The 18,987-nt window shown below is 33.7% G+C and overlaps 1 protein-coding gene across 4 annotated transcripts in view; it reads left to right on the top strand.

The window, feature by feature from the left end:
- Positions 1-18,987, top strand: part of wdp (Leucine rich repeat protein windpipe) — an 85,683-nt gene that overhangs the window by 29,386 nt on the left and 37,310 nt on the right. Inside the window, exon 1 of one of the 4 annotated variants that reach the window (XM_089650195.1) lies at positions 7,504-7,571. The exons of the other annotated variants lie outside the window; for them this stretch is intronic. The gene's annotated coding sequence lies outside the window, so the exon portion shown is untranslated. Of the gene's footprint in view, positions 1-7,503; positions 7,572-18,987 lie in introns of those variants that run through there. 4 annotated transcript variants of the gene reach the window in all.

Raw genomic sequence — 18,987 nt, 5'->3', positions numbered from 1 at the left:
GTTTACAGTGGATTGTTAATCCGACGAACCACCATTTTGCGTAGAGTCAAGCAGTTTATCATGAACTAGTTAGTTTATTAGTATATGTTCACGACCTTCTTTAATAAAAATTAAATATACAGGGTGTCTCAAAAAATAAGTGGAGGTCTATAGGTTGAGCACTCCTAGGGGTACCCAAACCACCCCCATGTATGTTCCGCGACTTTTTGTGGAATTCGAGTTTTGATGTTATTTTCGTAATTTAAAAAAAAAACTTGACTTAAGAGATTATTGATCACTGATACATGAATCATTGAGATGCATACTAGTTTTTTTTTTAAATAATTAGATGAATATTATACCTTGTAGACACAAAACAACTGTGGGCAGATATACAAGGTATACCATTCACCTAATTAGAAAAAAAATCAAGGATGTATCTCAATAATTCACGTCTCTGTGATCAATAATCTCTTGTAAGTAAAGGTTTCACAAAAATACGAATAAAAATTATAAATCAAAAACTACAAAAAATCGCGGAAAATACACGGGGTGATTTGGATACCCCTAGGGGGGCTCCACCTCCGGACTTCCGCTTGACACTATTTTTTGGGACATCCTGTATATTATGTAGGTTAAGTGCGATTGGAGGAGGAAATGTTAGAATAGTTAACGATTGTTTCACCGCCATAGTATGTTGTTGTACGATAACATATTCGATAAGTACCGATTTCAAGTAGTTTAAATTGTCGCACATTGTTGCATCCTATACAAGGCTTAGGACAAAAAATAACATTAAAATCGCTATAATAAGTTACATCTCTATAGGTCGATAATAAAAATCATAATAATGTATATGCACATAGCTTGATTAGTTGACTTTATATTCTTTAACTACATATTTTCTACTAATACTCATACATAAACCGTAGACTCAACCGAAAGTTGCACTTTTACAATAAATTACTGAATGTAATGATGACCATGTTGATAGTCATCCAACCTGTAGAAATGTATATTATTTAGGCGACTATTTACAATAAAAAAATAATTCAATTTTGTCCTTAACCCTGTATGGGACCGTAGCACCGTGTGTCACCGAGTTGTATTAAATACATTCCTGCGGTGCTTCCAAGCGGAAGGAAGGTATTATATTAACTTACAGTCCAGCTTAACAAGCATGGTCAATCCTTTCAGAGTTGACTAGTCCTTTTAATATCACGTTTCTCGCATGTGCATATTAATTTTCCGCAAATTGCTGTAGAAAAATGAAGCAATGGAGTCAACACCAATGAGTTAGTCCCATTTTCAAAGAGAAAAATAATTATTTTGCCAAATCGTCAGTCATTTAAAACTTGTCTATGGGAAACGTCGGAAAGGTGTAGATAAATATTAAAAAAAACACCATCAGCTTTAAATGATTGGTATATAATAATATGAATGAGAACAATATGTTGCTTTCGAGATGGTATTTAAATATTTTGCTTCACATTTTTTTTAAATCTGTGTAAAGGGTAATTAGAGTTACCGTGATTTTTCCCTTGAATAATCTGATTATAAAATAAAATATTAGACAGTTTTTTTTTCAATTGGATAATTATTATTTTTTAAAGTAAATCCTTTTTATCTGTACATATTCATGTGTTATTTAATATTTGGATGATTTGTATAGCGCTGTTTTTTTTAAAGTTATAGAAAAGGTTTTTTTTTCTTATACGGAAACACGGCGATGTTCAACAATCTATTACATAAAATATTTTTACGTCAAACACGTTCTCCAAGTTGGGTAACAATTTATAATGAGATGGTTCTATTTTTAAGCTTCAATTATTAGGTACTGGAGTCGAACCAGTATTTTCATGGTTGAAGTTACATTACTATCGTGTAATATTATTTCAGTATTTTCAGTACGCGGAAAGCATTCCATTGTATTGTAGCAAGTCATAACCACGTTTTAAGTAAGTGAGATACTTGTTTCTGTCTCTGGATATAAAAAGCTTTTATTGTTTTTTCTTGTTAAACAAGTTGGCAGCCCTGTTTATCCTTAACCGGTTCGCCGTCACCTGGAGGTGGAAGGCGTGATGCCGAATTTACGATTCCCTCTCAGCCAATGGAATTATATGGCCGAAGGAAATTTACAAATAATCGGCATAAATATTGCGCCAGTCTCGCGACACCACAGCCTTTTGTGGATATATGTACTTGCAGAGGAGCTACGCTGCGAACAATGCAGGGCATCTGGTATTTGATGCGAAATGTTTAAGGGAGCAGGATACATTGCTTTAGTTCGTAACAAGTCTTTTTTTATCTAGGATATAGGTATTTAGATAATCTACCCAAAATTAAATAAAAACATATGTTTAATTTGTATTTGACCATTCCAAATGCAAAATAATATTTTGGGCTCCTTCACGGTTTAAAACGGCCATCTCCTTCTCCTATCCTTACCCTTCAGCCCCACAACATAATGGAATGGAAATGCCATAGTCTCACTGGCTCCGGTTACCAGGAATCAGTTGGAACTATTGTGCGGTATCAGATATAACAAAAATTCGAACTGATATTTCGAAAAAATATGTGTAAGCGGCCACAAGAGGAATGGAAGAATGATATAACATTATTTATTAGCTCCGTTACCGACTGAAATGCTATAAAAAATTACCTTGTGTTTTATCAGTAGCGCCTCTAATTATATCTCGTCGAAACTTGTTAACAATCGGTTAGAGCGTTATGAGAGTTGGAGGTCAGTTGGAGGTAAAAAAGCGGAACCTATTTTTTCGCTTCATGTCTCTTCCAAATAATTTTTATGTATTTATAAAATACATGATAATACATTAAAACATTTATTTATATATGATACATTAAATCACCGTACTAGGCGACTGCCCGTTTCATGGTGACCAATGGAATATAGTTATGTGAGGTCTAGTGTGAACATATGAACTAAATATATAAACGTGTTGAAAATAGGAAGGATTACAGTAGAAAATTTATAACGGAAATTGAAAATATAAAATAGAACAGAAAAACGAAAATAAATAAAAGAAGAATAAGACAAGCTATTATAAAATAGAAAACAGAAAAAAAAGAAGAAAAAAAATACAGTGTGTGGCAAGCCTACGCACGACGGAAGTGAAACTTTTAGTATTCTTCTCTCTCTCTTTTCATTTCATTCTCTCTTTTTTCTGTCTATTGACATATTTATAAGTAGCATGTGATAAAAAAAAATTAAAAGTTATAAAAATATGGGATTCGAACCCGGGTCCTGCATAACGAGTGTCGAACGCTCTGCCTCTAGACCGCGAGGAGAGGTATCTCGCGCGACGAGAACCGCGTATACATCGTTTTCAAACACGGCAAATGAATAATATCACATAAAGTCTCGTTAACGCTTTATATAGGGTCGAATCGAAGATATATCGGCAGTGTGAAGTCATATTTGTCGTTTTTCAAAATATTTCCGTATATTTGTCCGTTTTGGAAAAGATCTATCGTGTTTTAACAGTCTCATACCGGTATGGAGTATGAATTTGAAAAACATTTATAAATTTTGAAAAACTCACTTACGGCTGTGTTTTTTACTAAAAAAACTTGTCACGCACGTCTGCGAGGGTAATTAGTCGCGTTATCGGCCTTGATTAGTAATTTTAATGATTCAAAATAAAAATTATTAATCAAAATACCGAGCGACTCTACCGGCTCGATTTGTAAGCTATATTTCGACCAAAATATCATATAGTCAAAATATCTAAAAGTCGCAGCACGAGAGCATTTTATCACTTTTCCTCGTATTAAAAAAATTACAAAAAGAAAAAAAAAAAAGTTAAAGCGGGGATCGAACCTCGGTTCTTCACGACAAGAGTCGGGCGCTCTGCCTCTAGACCGCGAAGCTGAGTTTGGAGAGTGACCTAAACTAGGTATATAATATTAGCTAGGCTCCTATAGCGAAATGATCACGGTTTTTCGTGACGGTCATGAGTCGGTTTTACTCCGGTCCTCGAAAATGCATAACGCCCGTAAAGAAGTTTCACTTCAAAAAAGAAAAATAATACATACATGGAGATCTGTTAGTTCATCTCATCTAAAACTCTTTAACAATGAGCTCTGGTGTCTTGAAATGTTTTCTCAACATTTTTCAAAGAAGAAAAAGCTTGGTACTAACAAATTACCTACTTTTAGAATCGTACAATATATAATGAATGTACTTATTCTGGTTTACATCAATGCGTAACATGTGCGGAAAGTATTAAACATTATTACTACTATGTAATATTGTTACAATACATTTCACCCCTCGAAGTTTGCATTGCGATTGCCGCAGAGGTAAAGGAAGTCCCGTGTGTTAGTTTTACCATTGTTTAATATTTCCAGATGTTCGTGAAGATGTTAGCCATCTGTCTGTTTGTTGTGTTTACAGCGAATTATGAATTATTATCGCTCGATTTCGTTTGACCCTGCCGATCCTTTTTATTTGCCAACATTATACCATAGACGCCAATTTTCCGTCAATCATATCGGTGTTGACATTTACAAGGTGTACATTTTTTGGGATGGGTAAATTTAGATTGTCCTTGATTTAACTCGGAGTTTTCGTGATGATAATAATAGTTTCCTTTTTTTAAATAACGCTCTTTTGTGGAATATCTCCTCAAGGGCACTGCTAGAAAAAAAAACTTAATTCTTTATTAAAACACCTAAAGTTAGGTTAATTGCTTAGATTTTAGATTATATACGTATACATCTTACAATCCGTTACATGAGACGAAATGTGAAACCAACAAGATAAGGAAATTATTTTTAATGATTAACTAATGTTTATAAGACAAGGTTTTATGCATAGGTTTATGTCAGGTGCTCAGAAACCACTGCGCTATGCCGGCTTATTTCCAATGCTTTCCTTGGTTTCAGAGTTTTTCAATTCCCGTTGGCGGCATTTGTTTTTACTCGGGTGATATTTTCAATTTGTATTGATATTTCAGGCGACTAATTATTGCATGGGGTTAATTATTTATGAAGGGCGTAAAACTATGTCAGGGGTAGGTAGGTACTTGCGATGAACACAGGGAAATATTTTATAGTTAAGATATAGAATTTTGTAAACTATGTTTTTCTGAAAAAATTATAATTTTTGCATAGAAAAGGCTGAAAAAACGTGAGGCTGGAAATAATGACTTTTCAGTTTTTTGCAAATTTAAAAAAAATATATATTCTGGTGACTCACATAAACTGAAAAGAGTACCATTAGGTACAAAATATAGAGTGGAGAGAAAAACTGATCCTGAATGCACTACTGAGTACTCAAAGCTGCACCGCCGACGCATTGTTGGTAATAAAATAATGTGCACTGACGTTGGAGTATTATAACTGACCTGCCTACAGTCAGGATTCTATAAGTTATTTACAATATTTTAAAATCTGTTGTGCTTCCTTTAAGAGCTGTACATATTTTGCATTTAAGTTAAAAATAAGCATCGTGTGCAATATTCGAATGGTAGTTTTATTACCCGATTTCACTTGAGCAGCACTCGTGTTTCTTGTTGAACAGTTTGAAAATGTGGAAGAACAGTGTGACTTTCTTTGCAAAAGAATGGCTCGTCTTAATAGTTTGAAATAGTTGCGTTGACCTATAAATTAAACTGTAAATTTCATGACGCCAGAGAACATTTTACAAAAGGGTTTTTTTTTGATAATTCAGTAGGTACTCAAAATTTCTGCTCTATGGTAAGATAATAGTTTTTACGACGGTGTCTACACATAGTTTGATTTTGTAAGGAAACCTCCTTACAAAATCAATCTTCTCAAAAATACCTCCTCTTCTCTCATCTTCAATTATTATTACTATTTATTTGAAAATATCACCTAATGAACATTTAATATTAAATTTGATCTTAATGAGAACACTTTCAGTCTTTTATGAAGATACCCTAATACGCCGCTGCAGCATCATCTCATTTTTGCATTTTGCGGTTAATTGCTAACATCACGTTTTTTCAGATGACATTTGCCATGTCATTGACCCGGTCTACTTTGAATTGCTTCGAAATTTGGCCAATTTGATTATACTTTCCGTAATTGCTCTGGTAAATCGATATTTCGATTTAAAATATTCCTCAGTTGGTTCTGCCAATGGGTATTACTGCTTTTTTACATTTTAATTGTGCGACTAATCGATATTTGTCAAATTTACCAGATTGTTTGTCCGCGATCTCCTTTACAATAGTAATACCTCCCTAATCCTGGCGGTCGGGCGGTTTAAAATTTTGTCAGCCACTGATTATGCGCGTGATTATGAGTAACGTTGAATAAGACATATTTTTATTTAAATAACGCGTATTAACTGCATTTTTTGTAGATGTGACGGCTAATAAAACATGGGCGCAGTATGACGTTATACAAACAGTTAATAGACAATAAAAGATAGACAATAAATAGGTCAATAATTAATTGTTGTTTGTTCAATGTTCAAGTATCTATTGTCTATGCAGCTACGCATTCTTGTATTCAAACAATAATATTATTCTTTAGACAAGTACCCATTTAAGTGTTTGGATTTAAAACAGCGATTACGGAAGGGCTCCGGACGACGACTTTATTGCTATATTTTCTAAGAATCTAGATCCTTTGTGTAAAAAGAAAGCCTCCTGCAGTGCATTCAAACAAATTACTGAATGACTAATCATAAATTTCTTTACGAGTTACTTCCGTTGCCTGATGGATTCATAGTTAGTGTGGCGTTGAGGGGTTTCTTGCTTTATGTCAAATGGAAAAGCACCGAGTTAAATCATTGCAAATATTATTTCTAGCTTAGAAGTTATTTTTACTACTGTGCTTCTTTGAATTTTTAAAGTCACGATTTTATCTCATTTTATTCAACCCATTTCTATTATAATAATTCTAATAGTTTTTGTGAAAAATCACCTCAAGGGCGCTGTAAGTCACCAAATATCTAACAAAAAATTAAATGAAATAATTGGTACATTCTGTCAAGCATTTGTTACTTTGTTACCCTTGACTTTTGTCGTCGAAGGTATTGGATGCCACTGATGATCTCTTTACATTATCGTGTTGTCGGTGGTTTCAGTGATAAAATGTAAGTTATTTTTTTTAACAAACCTAACCTAACCTAACCTGACCCTTATTTTTAATTATGTTCTATTTTGTCACTACTCTGTTTTATCTGGTTAGTATTATTCATGTATGTATCCATGTATGCATTAGTAAGCTGAATTCATTAATAAAGTTTAATTGATTATTGTGGATCTTACAAACTTGACTAAGAATTCTTTAGGAATATTATATAATAATTTTTAATCAATGAATTCGACACACCCAAACCACGCAATTTATAATTTATAATTTTTCTAGGAATTTATTTTATTTAACTGTTATTTATTTACCTGTTATCATACATTTCAGTGAAACCGCGAAGAGATAATGATAAATGATAAGTGATAAGACTGATAAGTGATAAGTGTGGAGTGTGAAGGAGATAGTTAGCAATTATCACTTAGTTCAGTGGAGTTATCCGGATAAAGTGCGTTATGGTGCGGGTACAAGAAACACCCAGTTTATAAAAGTGACAGGATAAGTTTGTAAGTACCACTATTAATAATATTTAGCAAAAAAAAACTTTAATCCTTTTGACTAATCCTTGTTTAATCAAATTCTATCAATGATTTTATCTGCCACAGGGTTATATACATTATTCAATTCTATAGATCAAAGTCACAATGTCAAATCACAGACCAAAGAAACCAATTTAGTTTGTGGAACATTTTATTTATTAATCTTGTACTCGAATATAACGCAAACCGAAACAATGAAAACATCGCTTTTTGTATTTTAAAATTAGTAATAAATCGGCTGAACAAATGTTAAATACTACTTATTTTATAAGATTGGGTTGGTTTGGTTGTATAGTGCAGTAGAGGTGCGCCTTCACACAATGATCTATATCAGGGGTGGCCAAACTTTTGACCAGTTCGGTCTACTTGCGTTAAAAATTATTTCTTGCGGTCGACTGCAAGGTAGAGTTTAAAAGTGACAAAATAAAACTATTTTGTGATAAATTTGTAAGAATTTAATAATGCAATGTAACAAATAAAAAAAATTCATCCAGCTTCACATTTTAGGGTGAATGTTTGACACTGCATATTCTCCACAAGCTTATCATATTGGGGAGTGTACGAAGTAACTGCGATTCGCAAACACGAAGTTAAGTGGGCATCTGTTATGCGGAAACGATGTTTGGTTTTGATTGCATTCATCGTTGAAAATTTTGATTCGCAAAGATAGGTAGAACCGAAAAACGACGTCAAATACCTTTAAAACTACCTTTCTTAGGCATGGAAACTTTTTTTTGAAAATCAGTTTCCAAAAATCTATACTATCTGGTATTTTATCCAGGGCATCTGCTCTGGCCTTCGAAAATATGTCGCTTCTCATTTTAATTATTTCTTCTTCGACCACAACAGATTCAGTATCGATTAAGTTACCGATTTTAACGGTTAAGCTGTCAATATTAATATTTTCATTAAATGAGAATACCATGAAACTTAGTACTTCTTCTAGGGCGGCAAAATCCGCAAACCTTCTTTCAAACTCCAGGTGCAAATTTTCCAACTGTTCAGCGACCGAAGCATGTGAGTAGGTACCTTATTCAGTCCTTCGCGCTAATACATCTCAAAATAATGTTATTTTGTCATATTTTCCTATTCACTTTATTTTACTCTTGCGGGCTACCTAAATCAGCTTCGCGGTCGACCGGTAGACCGCGGTCGACCTGTTGGCCATCCCTGATCTATATATAAATGAACGGTTATTATTATTATCCGTGCAGTCGGTGGCGTGTCTCTTGTCGATATTGTGGTTACAAATAACAGTTTGATCCTTTTCTTCGTTATTATCAAGTATAATTTGCAGAACTCCATTTTAGCTTTAGTTTTCTTTTACATATTCAATAATTTTACTATTCAATAAAAAACTGTTTATTTACAAACTACGTATGACAGCTGTTTCACCTTCTGAAGGCATTATATAATAATTTTTTTAGTCAGTTCCTCTTTTGGACGCGTTTGCTTATTTGCCTCTCCCTTTTGCATATTGTACTACCTTAAGAATCTTAGAAAAATTACATCCTTTTGAAAAAACGACGATAAAATTTTTGTTGAACTTTGAAAAAAAACCTTCCCTAGTTCACATAAGACCTTTCGACTTTCGAAAGTAGACAACCAATATAGGAATCCTCAATACAGTTTCGTGCACCTTGCATCTCTTCTTCCTATTTGATTTGTACAGCTCGCAGAAATAGGGACGTGTATAAATATCATAACATTTGAACAACCCAATAGTCAATAAATATTTATTGTAGGCAGTTTTTAAGTCGATTAAAAGTTTAGTATGCTTGAGGAAAAACTAAAATTAAATTCCTGAGCGTTTTGGTCATATAAGCAATAAGCACGTCATAATTTTAGCCCATTGTTCTCTATTCTCCATAAACTTTATTAAAAAAAACTTATTCATTGTGATGTACCCACGGAACAATGCACTTAACCCAATACTCAATTGACTCAATGTCAATATGACAATATGTTATGTGTTTATGCGACTTCTTCTGCGTATTTGTTATGCTTCAGACAAACGATTTAAACTACAAACTACTTTTGCAAGTACATTCTCACTACCTATGTGTGTGTTATTAGTGTTTTCAGGCAACTTCATGTAGAAATTCAGTCTAGGTCCCCTTTCAGTGAATTCTTGGGAATTTAGATTGATTCTTCTCTAATCTCTAAATAGTATAAAATAAAGTCGCTATCCGCGTCTGTCTGTTTGTGCGCTTAGTTTTTATAAACAACGTAACGGATTTTGATAGGGTTTTCACTCATTTAGAGATTTTCTTCCGGAAGGTTTATATATATAATACGTGCATACTATGTTTATAGAAAGTACATAAAAATCGATGTTTTGTGATCAAATATTTTCGGGAGCTTACATTGCTAACGCTGGCTAAACCTTCTGTGATACATCATACTAATATGCTTCGGAATTGTATATCTATCTCCTAATGAAAACCCCCACCAACGCCGGGTACTCGTCAGTTAGATATTTATAAGTTAGAAAAATTATAAAATTTAAGTTGATACTACGTTTTATATTTGCATGGTATGCACAAATCTATCCATTATTTTTTTTTGTGACAATTAGTATGTTAATAATATTTGTGCCATGAATTAAATGAGTACATCAAAGTCAAACCACAGTTATAGGAATGTCTTTGAATTCTGGGATTACAAAACATCATAGCATCTTTGATTATCCATTCGTTAATTCATTCTGAAAAAAAATTCATAACGTCCAGCATTTGTTTAAGGTTCCCATGACTCGAAGAGTACTAAAGAAACAGAACCATACTCAATTTTCACATAAAGATATTAGCTACTTTCATGTATCAACTTGAATTGTTTGGATCTTGAATTTCGCTGTCAACATCGTTTTTGAACTCACCCCAAAACAATGTGCAGCGGTCTTCAGAATTTCAAGGATGACCTTATTTGTATAGTGCCTGGGCTGGTCCGGGAATTCCTCCCCAAAACTAGTTCTTACAGCATCAACACCTTGGCTCCCAAAAAGCTGACGATTTATGGTTTTTATAATATGCATCAGACATCGGACGCTCTCTTGAGTATAACGTAAAATGTTATAATTTTTTACTGAAAAAAGTTTTTAAAGCAAGTTTGTGGCTCTCTTTTAAGAATCGAATTGCTCTTTTAAGTATGTGTTCATGCCTTACTAAAATGCGTATCTGAACTAGAGGTGGTCGTTTCGGTTTCTTTTTCAAAAAATCCGAAACCGTTTAAACATAACGCTATTCACTACAATTTATTTTCGTTTTTTTTTTGAATTCTGCGTAAATGGATTTAACCGTCTCCAATCCATATCCAACTTGATCCATTGCCTTTCACCGCAGTGCGAGGGATGGATTTATACGTCCGTCACTCTTAGAAACACTGACCCCCAGATTCCTAACCACCGTCTCCTAAGGACCCCTTGTGTGGAGAAAAAGAAATGGGGATGACTATTCGACACATTGACTCCCAGATTCCTACCCACCCCTCGTACCTTTTTCCTTCCCAGTACTTTTGATGCACTACGGTAAATGGTTCACCCTTTTTTCTACGTACCAAAAATTAGGTGCATTATGTTGTATTTAGATGGATTGCACTCAACTCGTGTTTGCTTCAGAATCTTTTGTAATCGATGGTGGGCCTACAATTTTTATACGATAAACTAATTTTGTTTCTTATATTGACCGGTCGGTGACATCGCGTTTGGGTCCCATCCAGGCGTAGTGTGTTCAATTCCTCGGCTGGTTAAGTCCTCCACCACAACACAAGCAACATTTTCCGCTTACTGTGGTGATAGTAGGAGATTTTCGAATACCGTCGGGTTATTCGTAACCCGGGAATGTTTGTCTTTATTTAAAAAAAGGCTCTAAATTTTTGTAGTAAGTATTTTTGGGCAGATATATTACGATTGCAATAAAAAAATGCCGTGCATTTCGTGCGTCTCTGAATAAAACTCTACGCAGAACATCAGTCAAATTAGTTGATATTTCACAATATTTAATGAACCAGATACAAAAAAGAGGAGTAAAAATTACTTTAAACAATATTATTTCAACTCACTTTTGTTTAATGATTTTAGTTCAACATTTATGCGTTTTCGAGGTACACAGAACACCTCAAGATTACGTACTCAATCAATGTCAATCTCAATAAGTTACGAATGTGAATTTGAAAATAATAACTATTTCCATATTTTAAATTTCCTTAGAAGGGTGGTACACATAAAATCCTGGTTGTAGGACAAACCGGTTTTGCTAGATTCGTGCTTATCCGAATCTGTTTAGTGGTCAAAATCTGAAGAACTGAAAAACAGTAAAAATTCTTACAAGATTCTTATTATAACTCGATACCCTTGAAAATGTAAAATATATCGCCCGAACTCGAAAAAGTTTAGAACCCTTCTACTGAAATAATTCTTAAATTTATCAAGAAGGCGTTTCATAAAGAAGCGTTTCTTTGCATCGCATTACGGGCGGCCAATAGAGGACGGGCGGATAACCATTTACTTCTTTACATTGCTTTACGGGCAGAATGCATGTGGCGTACGGGCGGATAAGGGTTTAAGGTTGAAGCGTTTAACGAGTAAGCTTTTCTTTGCATCGTATTGTGCTCTATTGGAATCATTTCGCGCGGGTTTATTGCAGGCCTAGTTAGACGGTTTTTTGTTAAACTTTTTATTTCGGTTCTCCCAAAATCAACAAAACTGTTTTTAACTTAAACGCTTACGAAAAAACTGTTTTCCGTTATTTTACTCACCTCTAATCTGAACCAGAAGCCAATGTGTTAAATTCTTCTATGGATCTTTTTCGGATCTAGTTCTTCTTGCGCAACCAGTTGCTGACTTCTCCAGTCAACTAAAGTTAATGTCAATTAGTCCCAGTAGGTTGCCGTCCCTCCGAATAACACCTCCAATTATTACGGCGACATACATGAGTCACGTGTGAAAATCTGTTCTAACCTAACGGAATGAGGTAACATTGTCTTGTGATAAATATAATCTACTGCACCATGTTAAGGCGGTGATCTATCTGGAGCCAGTTTTCATAACGCCAATGCTAATATTTGGGTCGATTATCTTAACGGTTTCACGGCACAGTAGGTACTTGAATCATCGCGTCATCCCGAGCGGGTTGTCAGGTTTAGCGCAGTACCTACCATGTGCATTATGTGAAGTTTCTAAACCTTCATCACAGAATCGGATTTAACGACAGCGACTGCAAAAAAAGTGTGCTTTCATTATTCCCATATAATTTATTGTTAATTAAAAAACGTGTCCGTATAAGAGCCGCGTATTAGTGTTGAGAACTTGATATCGCACGAGCGGAATACCTGGTCTGTCCACTTCTGTCGAGAATATCTGTCTCGTCTTCTCCGTCGATTGTATGTCGTTTGATATAATTTAATAGTTGGAGTTACCTGAGACCCATCGGCAATCTGATATCATTAATCATAGAGAGTATCGCCATGGAGGGACAACGGGTGCGGTCGCTGCAATTCCCTGACCGGTTCTCCCCGTTCTCCGTGGTCATCGTCAGGTTACCGGTTCTTCACTTTGCCCTGCTAATAACAAAGACCCTTGGAATGCCGGTTCTGATAAACCTCTTCCTAAAACGGCGCAAGAAGCCAACTAACATTCGCTGACTTGAATCTTGAGATTCCTTTACGGTTTTATATGCCACACTCATAATAATGGTTTGGAATAAATTGACTTCATCTACTCTATCGCCTATCGATTTGTAATCATGTCACACAGCTGGACTATGAAGTGCAATGTTTCCTTTCTCGTCTGATCTTATTTCCAGGAAAGGTAACGCTTCGTTATGCTCTCAAGTATTGACAACTATCTTTCGTCCACCGAATCGAAAGTGTTCAACTGTGAAATTTCAGTTTTACTTTCCTACATCCGCTGCAGTATCATGTCCTCTGACTTTCAAGGTCTTTTTTCGACTACAGCTAAATAAAAAATTGTTAATCTGTTATTAAGATTAGACTCATGATTTTTCATTGTTTTACGATTATCCATATCTAATCATATTCTTATTTATATCAAAATTAAGATGTGATAAGCTTGAGACATCAAGGGTATATATTTTTAAATGTGTGAGATAATTTTCTTCAAATGTCACGTAAATCTTTTTTTCTCGTGGAAAGGTGAAAGCAGACTGCATGCAGTTGGGAAACCTTACGGTTCTGTTTTTACACGACTTTCGGTTGCAGCGCCCACTCAGACAGTTTGCGCAGTACCAGACAAGGCATCCGAGAAAGTATTGCCGTTAGCAGTATAGGATATGGGAAATGGTATTAGATTAATCTAAGTCGTGCTCACTAATGATGAGACGTAAAGCTATAAATCAGGAGTCCGATTAAAGGTCTGTGGCTTATGAGAGGTCTCATGCAACCAGCTGTTCTCAATGACAATGAGAATTTTATGTATTATTTGTTTTAAATTCATTTTAATTATTATTTGATACCTAACACATTTTCATTGTGTGACGTTTTTAGAATCTAGCATCTCAGAACGAGAACAAATCCAGCGAATTTAACGAAGATTGTTTTTAATTCCTTTTATGTATTATTTGTTATCTAACAGATTTTAACTGTGTGACGTTTTAGAATCTAGCATCTCAGAACGAGAACGAATCCAGCGAATTTAACGAAGAAACAGCAACTGTGTACACTGTAGGTCGTGTAAGTACATGCGAAATATTATTATTTCTCTGGTACATTACACACATGATAGCGAAAGTCATCGTTTATTGCAAAGAGTGACCCGTGAATTATCACCAACAGCAGCTCTGTTGTGTTTCGGTAACAATTTAGTTTATTGTGCTAATAAATATTTTCTCCGTATTGAAATGTGTCGATATTGTTGGCTTTCTCGGAGCTATGTCATTTTTAGTTACCCACTGATAACTTTCTCACAGATTGCTTTCATAAATGCGCAGTTCTTAGTAACAATCGCAGTTCATACTAAAACATATGACCTGCACTACTGCATGACTGCAACATTGAGTCAAATACGCAATTGTTAAATAAAAGGCAAATCAATTAGGGCAAATGATTGTACCCTGGGGAACTCCATTCTGCAAGGATTGGCAACTTTTCCATTCATTGGTACATCCAAAAACTGGATACTAAAATCTTATGTGCCGTTATTTTTCTTAAAACAATAGTATTTCAAGCTAGCAGTTAGATTACTTCAACATTGTTTCAAATACGAATTATTTGTATTACTACGTTGGATCAAATCAACAATATTAATTTAGGGCACATCTTTGATCTCTGGGTTATTACTCCCTTCCATGAGTATGCTTGGTAAGTTATAACATTTTTGTCATTGGCACTTCTAATAAGTATTCTGCTCATGGACCAAATTCAATAGATTCTGCGTGAGTAATCATACCGCGAAAAGCTTACGGACTTCCGGGCCCGGATAGGAAACGTAATACATTTTTGCATCACAAAAGCCAGGTGTCTATTTTTTGCTATTGACTTTAAATAAAATTCATGAAGGTATTGTGTCTCGTTGGCCGTGATAACTGATTTAATTATTTAAACGGAAACCGAAGTACCGCGCGTTTATATATTTTTTATGATATAACTAATAAAATTATCCCAAAGGTTCATAAAACTAGTAATTTTGGGTTTCCATGCTTTTAAAACGTGTTGAGAATTACTACATGATGAATAATATACCTCATTTGACTTATTTCTTGTGTGATTAGCCGACATACTCTTTTATTTTTAAATCCTAGGAGACAGGTCATTTTGTGAAATGTTGTCATTTTCATATAAGAGTGACAACATTTAAAATTGAGAGGTTAAAAATTTTTGTGGGCGTAACCAATGACACATAGCTGTAAAAAGAAACTGCTTACGAATTACGATGATGTAAATAATTTATAAACAGTGTAAATGTGACCATTATACACGAGTATGATTTATCATATGTTTTGAATATATTTTTTCAACTTTTTTAATAGAAAATATAACTGAGGAATATTTTCTGGATGTTTACGAACAAAAATGTTATAATTTGACAACGAAAAGCACCTCGGGTGGGCGGGCTTACTCATAAAAAATATAAAACCAAGCTATTGTTACGGAAAAATCTCGGATATGGCACGTCAGTGAAAGGGTGGTATATTGTGTCATGCTAATTTTATTTTTTTGTTTATACTGAATTCTTAGAAACATTATCACTTACGTCAGAACAATCCTGTTATAAAATACTCAATTATTATACATACTTTAAGCAGGGGCGGTTCGTGACTTTGGGGTTACTATAGTGCTAATATTACAAAAATGGCATTATTGATGTTGTAGCAAAAACGATATATTATTTTTTTCGAAAAATCGCCTTTTTGTATAAAGATTTTCAGGAAATCCATGTTGCCCACGGAAATTTACTGAAAATCTTAATATAAAAAAACGAATTTTCGGAAAAAAATAAAAAATCGTTTTCAGCTACAACACCATCCAAAATGCCATTTTTTATAATACTAGCACTGTAGTACACCCAGTACCCCAAGTCACGAGCCGCCACTGACTTTAAGTACGTGAAATTACAAAAACCTGGTCAGTGAAGGGATACATAATATCTTAATAAAATTACAAAATTAGATAAAACTCACTGAAGTGGCAAATAATAAAAAGACAGACAAGAGACACGAGTGGTACAAAATATAAATAGCTCAACAATTTTTGCGTATTTTTGAGCAATAGTTTCATTTAGGGCTTATATTCGTTCACCTAATGCAGCGATATATCATTTTATTAGTATGAACTTTGACATGATAAGTACTTCAACTAACGTACCTCATCAACCTGTTAAAAACATTGTCATTTATTTAAAACGTTCTAGTTCCGCCTAATTTTAGACAGGTTGTTTTACAGAATTTGAATAATTCATCAAATTTAGAAGTAAAAAATCAAGTTCTGTGAAAGTTCTATTCAGGTTCTGTTATTTCATCACCATGGGCCGGTTGTTTCACAGAACTTGGGTAAAAGCAAAACTTGAATACGACTTTCAATGAACTTGAATATTTACTTTAAAATTTGTTGAATTTTTCAAATTCTGGAACAACCCGTCCTAACAGTTTCTTTTGTCTAATTTAGTTAGAACTCACGTAATTCTCACGTAAAATGGTGGGACTACTAATTAATAATTCATACCTGCTCAGCTAACCGTGAACATTATTATGACACAACTCATGGATACTAGGCGCTGTAACGTAAAGTTATTAAAAAATACATTTTCTGCTGTTTAGTGCTTAACCCCGATAGAGTGCTGTCAATGGCCCATACCACTTATAAGAATTTTTACCTCAATAATATTATAAAGGCTAATTTCTGTTGAGTTAGCAACCTGTGGTGACTCTACAAAAAAGTTATTTCACTGCCATAATGTGTCCTTTTCGTTTACGGTACATAATAATATTTTATGGTTTTTGGTTAAAATTTATAATTTATAATCAAGTTTACAAATATGGCCGTATAGTTGTGGCAATGATATCGTAAACATACTATGCTTTTATTCTTCAAGATTTTATTGAAGATTTTTTTGATATTTCTCTAAAGACAAGAACTGTTGAAGTTTTAAATCCTTCTCAATTCCTACTATTATGAAATAATAACATTAAAATTTTTAATGTTATTATTTCATTTGTGTTTATTGAAAACCAAGTATAAGTTGTACGGGAATCCTCCTAGTTGGGCAGTCAAAATATTTCTTAAATAATGTACATAAATGTATAATCTTTTACTAAATAAATAATTTTTTTTTTTTTTTTAAAGTTGTGTACAAAATAGTTGGAAATGTGCATTATTAAAGATGCCATGAAGACATCTACAAAAGGCTGTAACAGCTCTACATTATTTGGAATTTATGCTTTTAAAATCCCGAAGAAACTTCCCATTTCGTTCCGCGAAAGACCATAAAATTTATTCCATTTACACCAAAGAGGCTGTTCAATACGAGTACAACTAAGTTTCCAATTTTTCTTCAGTAGCCGGGAATCGTATTTCATTATAATGTCGCCTATATCGCAGTGGAAATACCTTCGCAGTGTAAACCTGGCAGCAGTTATTATGTGGGGACGTGATGCAATCGACACGCTTTGACGGCGTTACGTCAATAATACCAATTATGAAGTACACGCTAACAGATCACTCTATCGCACGGGTTTGAGAGATCGACGTCCTCCCAGTCACACTGCTACCAACTTTCAGCCACCAGCGCTGGTTCAATGGAACTGGGTCACTCTTTTCATCGCAATAAATACATTGATTTTGATTTAAACAAATCTAAACACGGGTCAACTTTTATTTTACACCGCCAGTCGCTTACCAAACGATACTTGGCGATTTTGTTTTTTAGAGATCACTAATTTTATACAAAGAATAGAGGTAAAAAAAAATGGAAGATTAAATTATTGAATAGGTACCATTTGAGTTTAAAATAGATAAGCCATGTCTGCACGAAATATTGCATTTTTAAAAAAGTAATTTTCTAAGTTCCTACGTTAAAAGTTTGGTAATATCTAGTTAATTAGAAAATGCGTCAAACAAGTCCATGTATCGGCTCTAAGAAAGCGAACAAATAATGGAAAATATTAGTAATTTATTACTGTTATGTGTTAATTACGAAATGTTTTAAATTTCTAAGTAAAATACAATTCACAATTACCTTTTCCTCCTATTTACCACAGTACAACAGATATTCAAATTAATTCTAATTATATCAAGAAAATTAAGGATCAAGTGTTATAAACAAAAAAAAATTGTTTAATTTGATGCAATACAAACAAAATGAACTATTAATTGATCAAAATTATTAATGCGTTTGGAAAAAATATCAAAAACAATTTTTAAAAGAACAACATTGATTAGCCTGTCTTCAAACCGTAATAAAAATCATAATAGTTACACAAGGCGAAGGTTAAGGCGAAGCTTAGTACTAAATCACTATTTTGATTAACCTTTGTAAAGAATCGGTATACATTATGAATATCAAAAAATAATAAACAAAAAAAAATTGTTTAATTTGATGCAATACAAACAAAATGAACTATTAATTGATCAAAATTATTAATGCGTTTGGAAAAAATATCAAAAACAATTTTTAAAAGAACAACATTGATTAGCCTGTCTTCAAACCGTAATAAAAATCATAATAGTTACACAAGGCGAAGGTTAAGGCGAAGCTTAGTACTAAATCACTATTTTGATTAACCTTTGTAAAGAATCGGTATACATTATGAATATCAAAAAATATGCTTTAGATAAATTGAAGGTTTTCTTATCGTTTCGCTTGAGTAGAATACAAATAAATAAATAAATTACTCAATAAAAAATATAAATGTAAACTACTAAAAAATACATT

This window comes from Hesperophylax consimilis, chromosome 3 (assembly GCF_061612785.1).
Source record: "Hesperophylax consimilis isolate HC1 chromosome 3, BYU_Hcon_1.0, whole genome shotgun sequence".
Lineage (NCBI taxonomy): Eukaryota > Metazoa > Arthropoda > Insecta > Trichoptera > Limnephilidae > Hesperophylax > Hesperophylax consimilis.
Note: the sequence above shows the minus strand (reverse complement) of the source record. Positions and strands in the feature narration are given on the sequence as shown.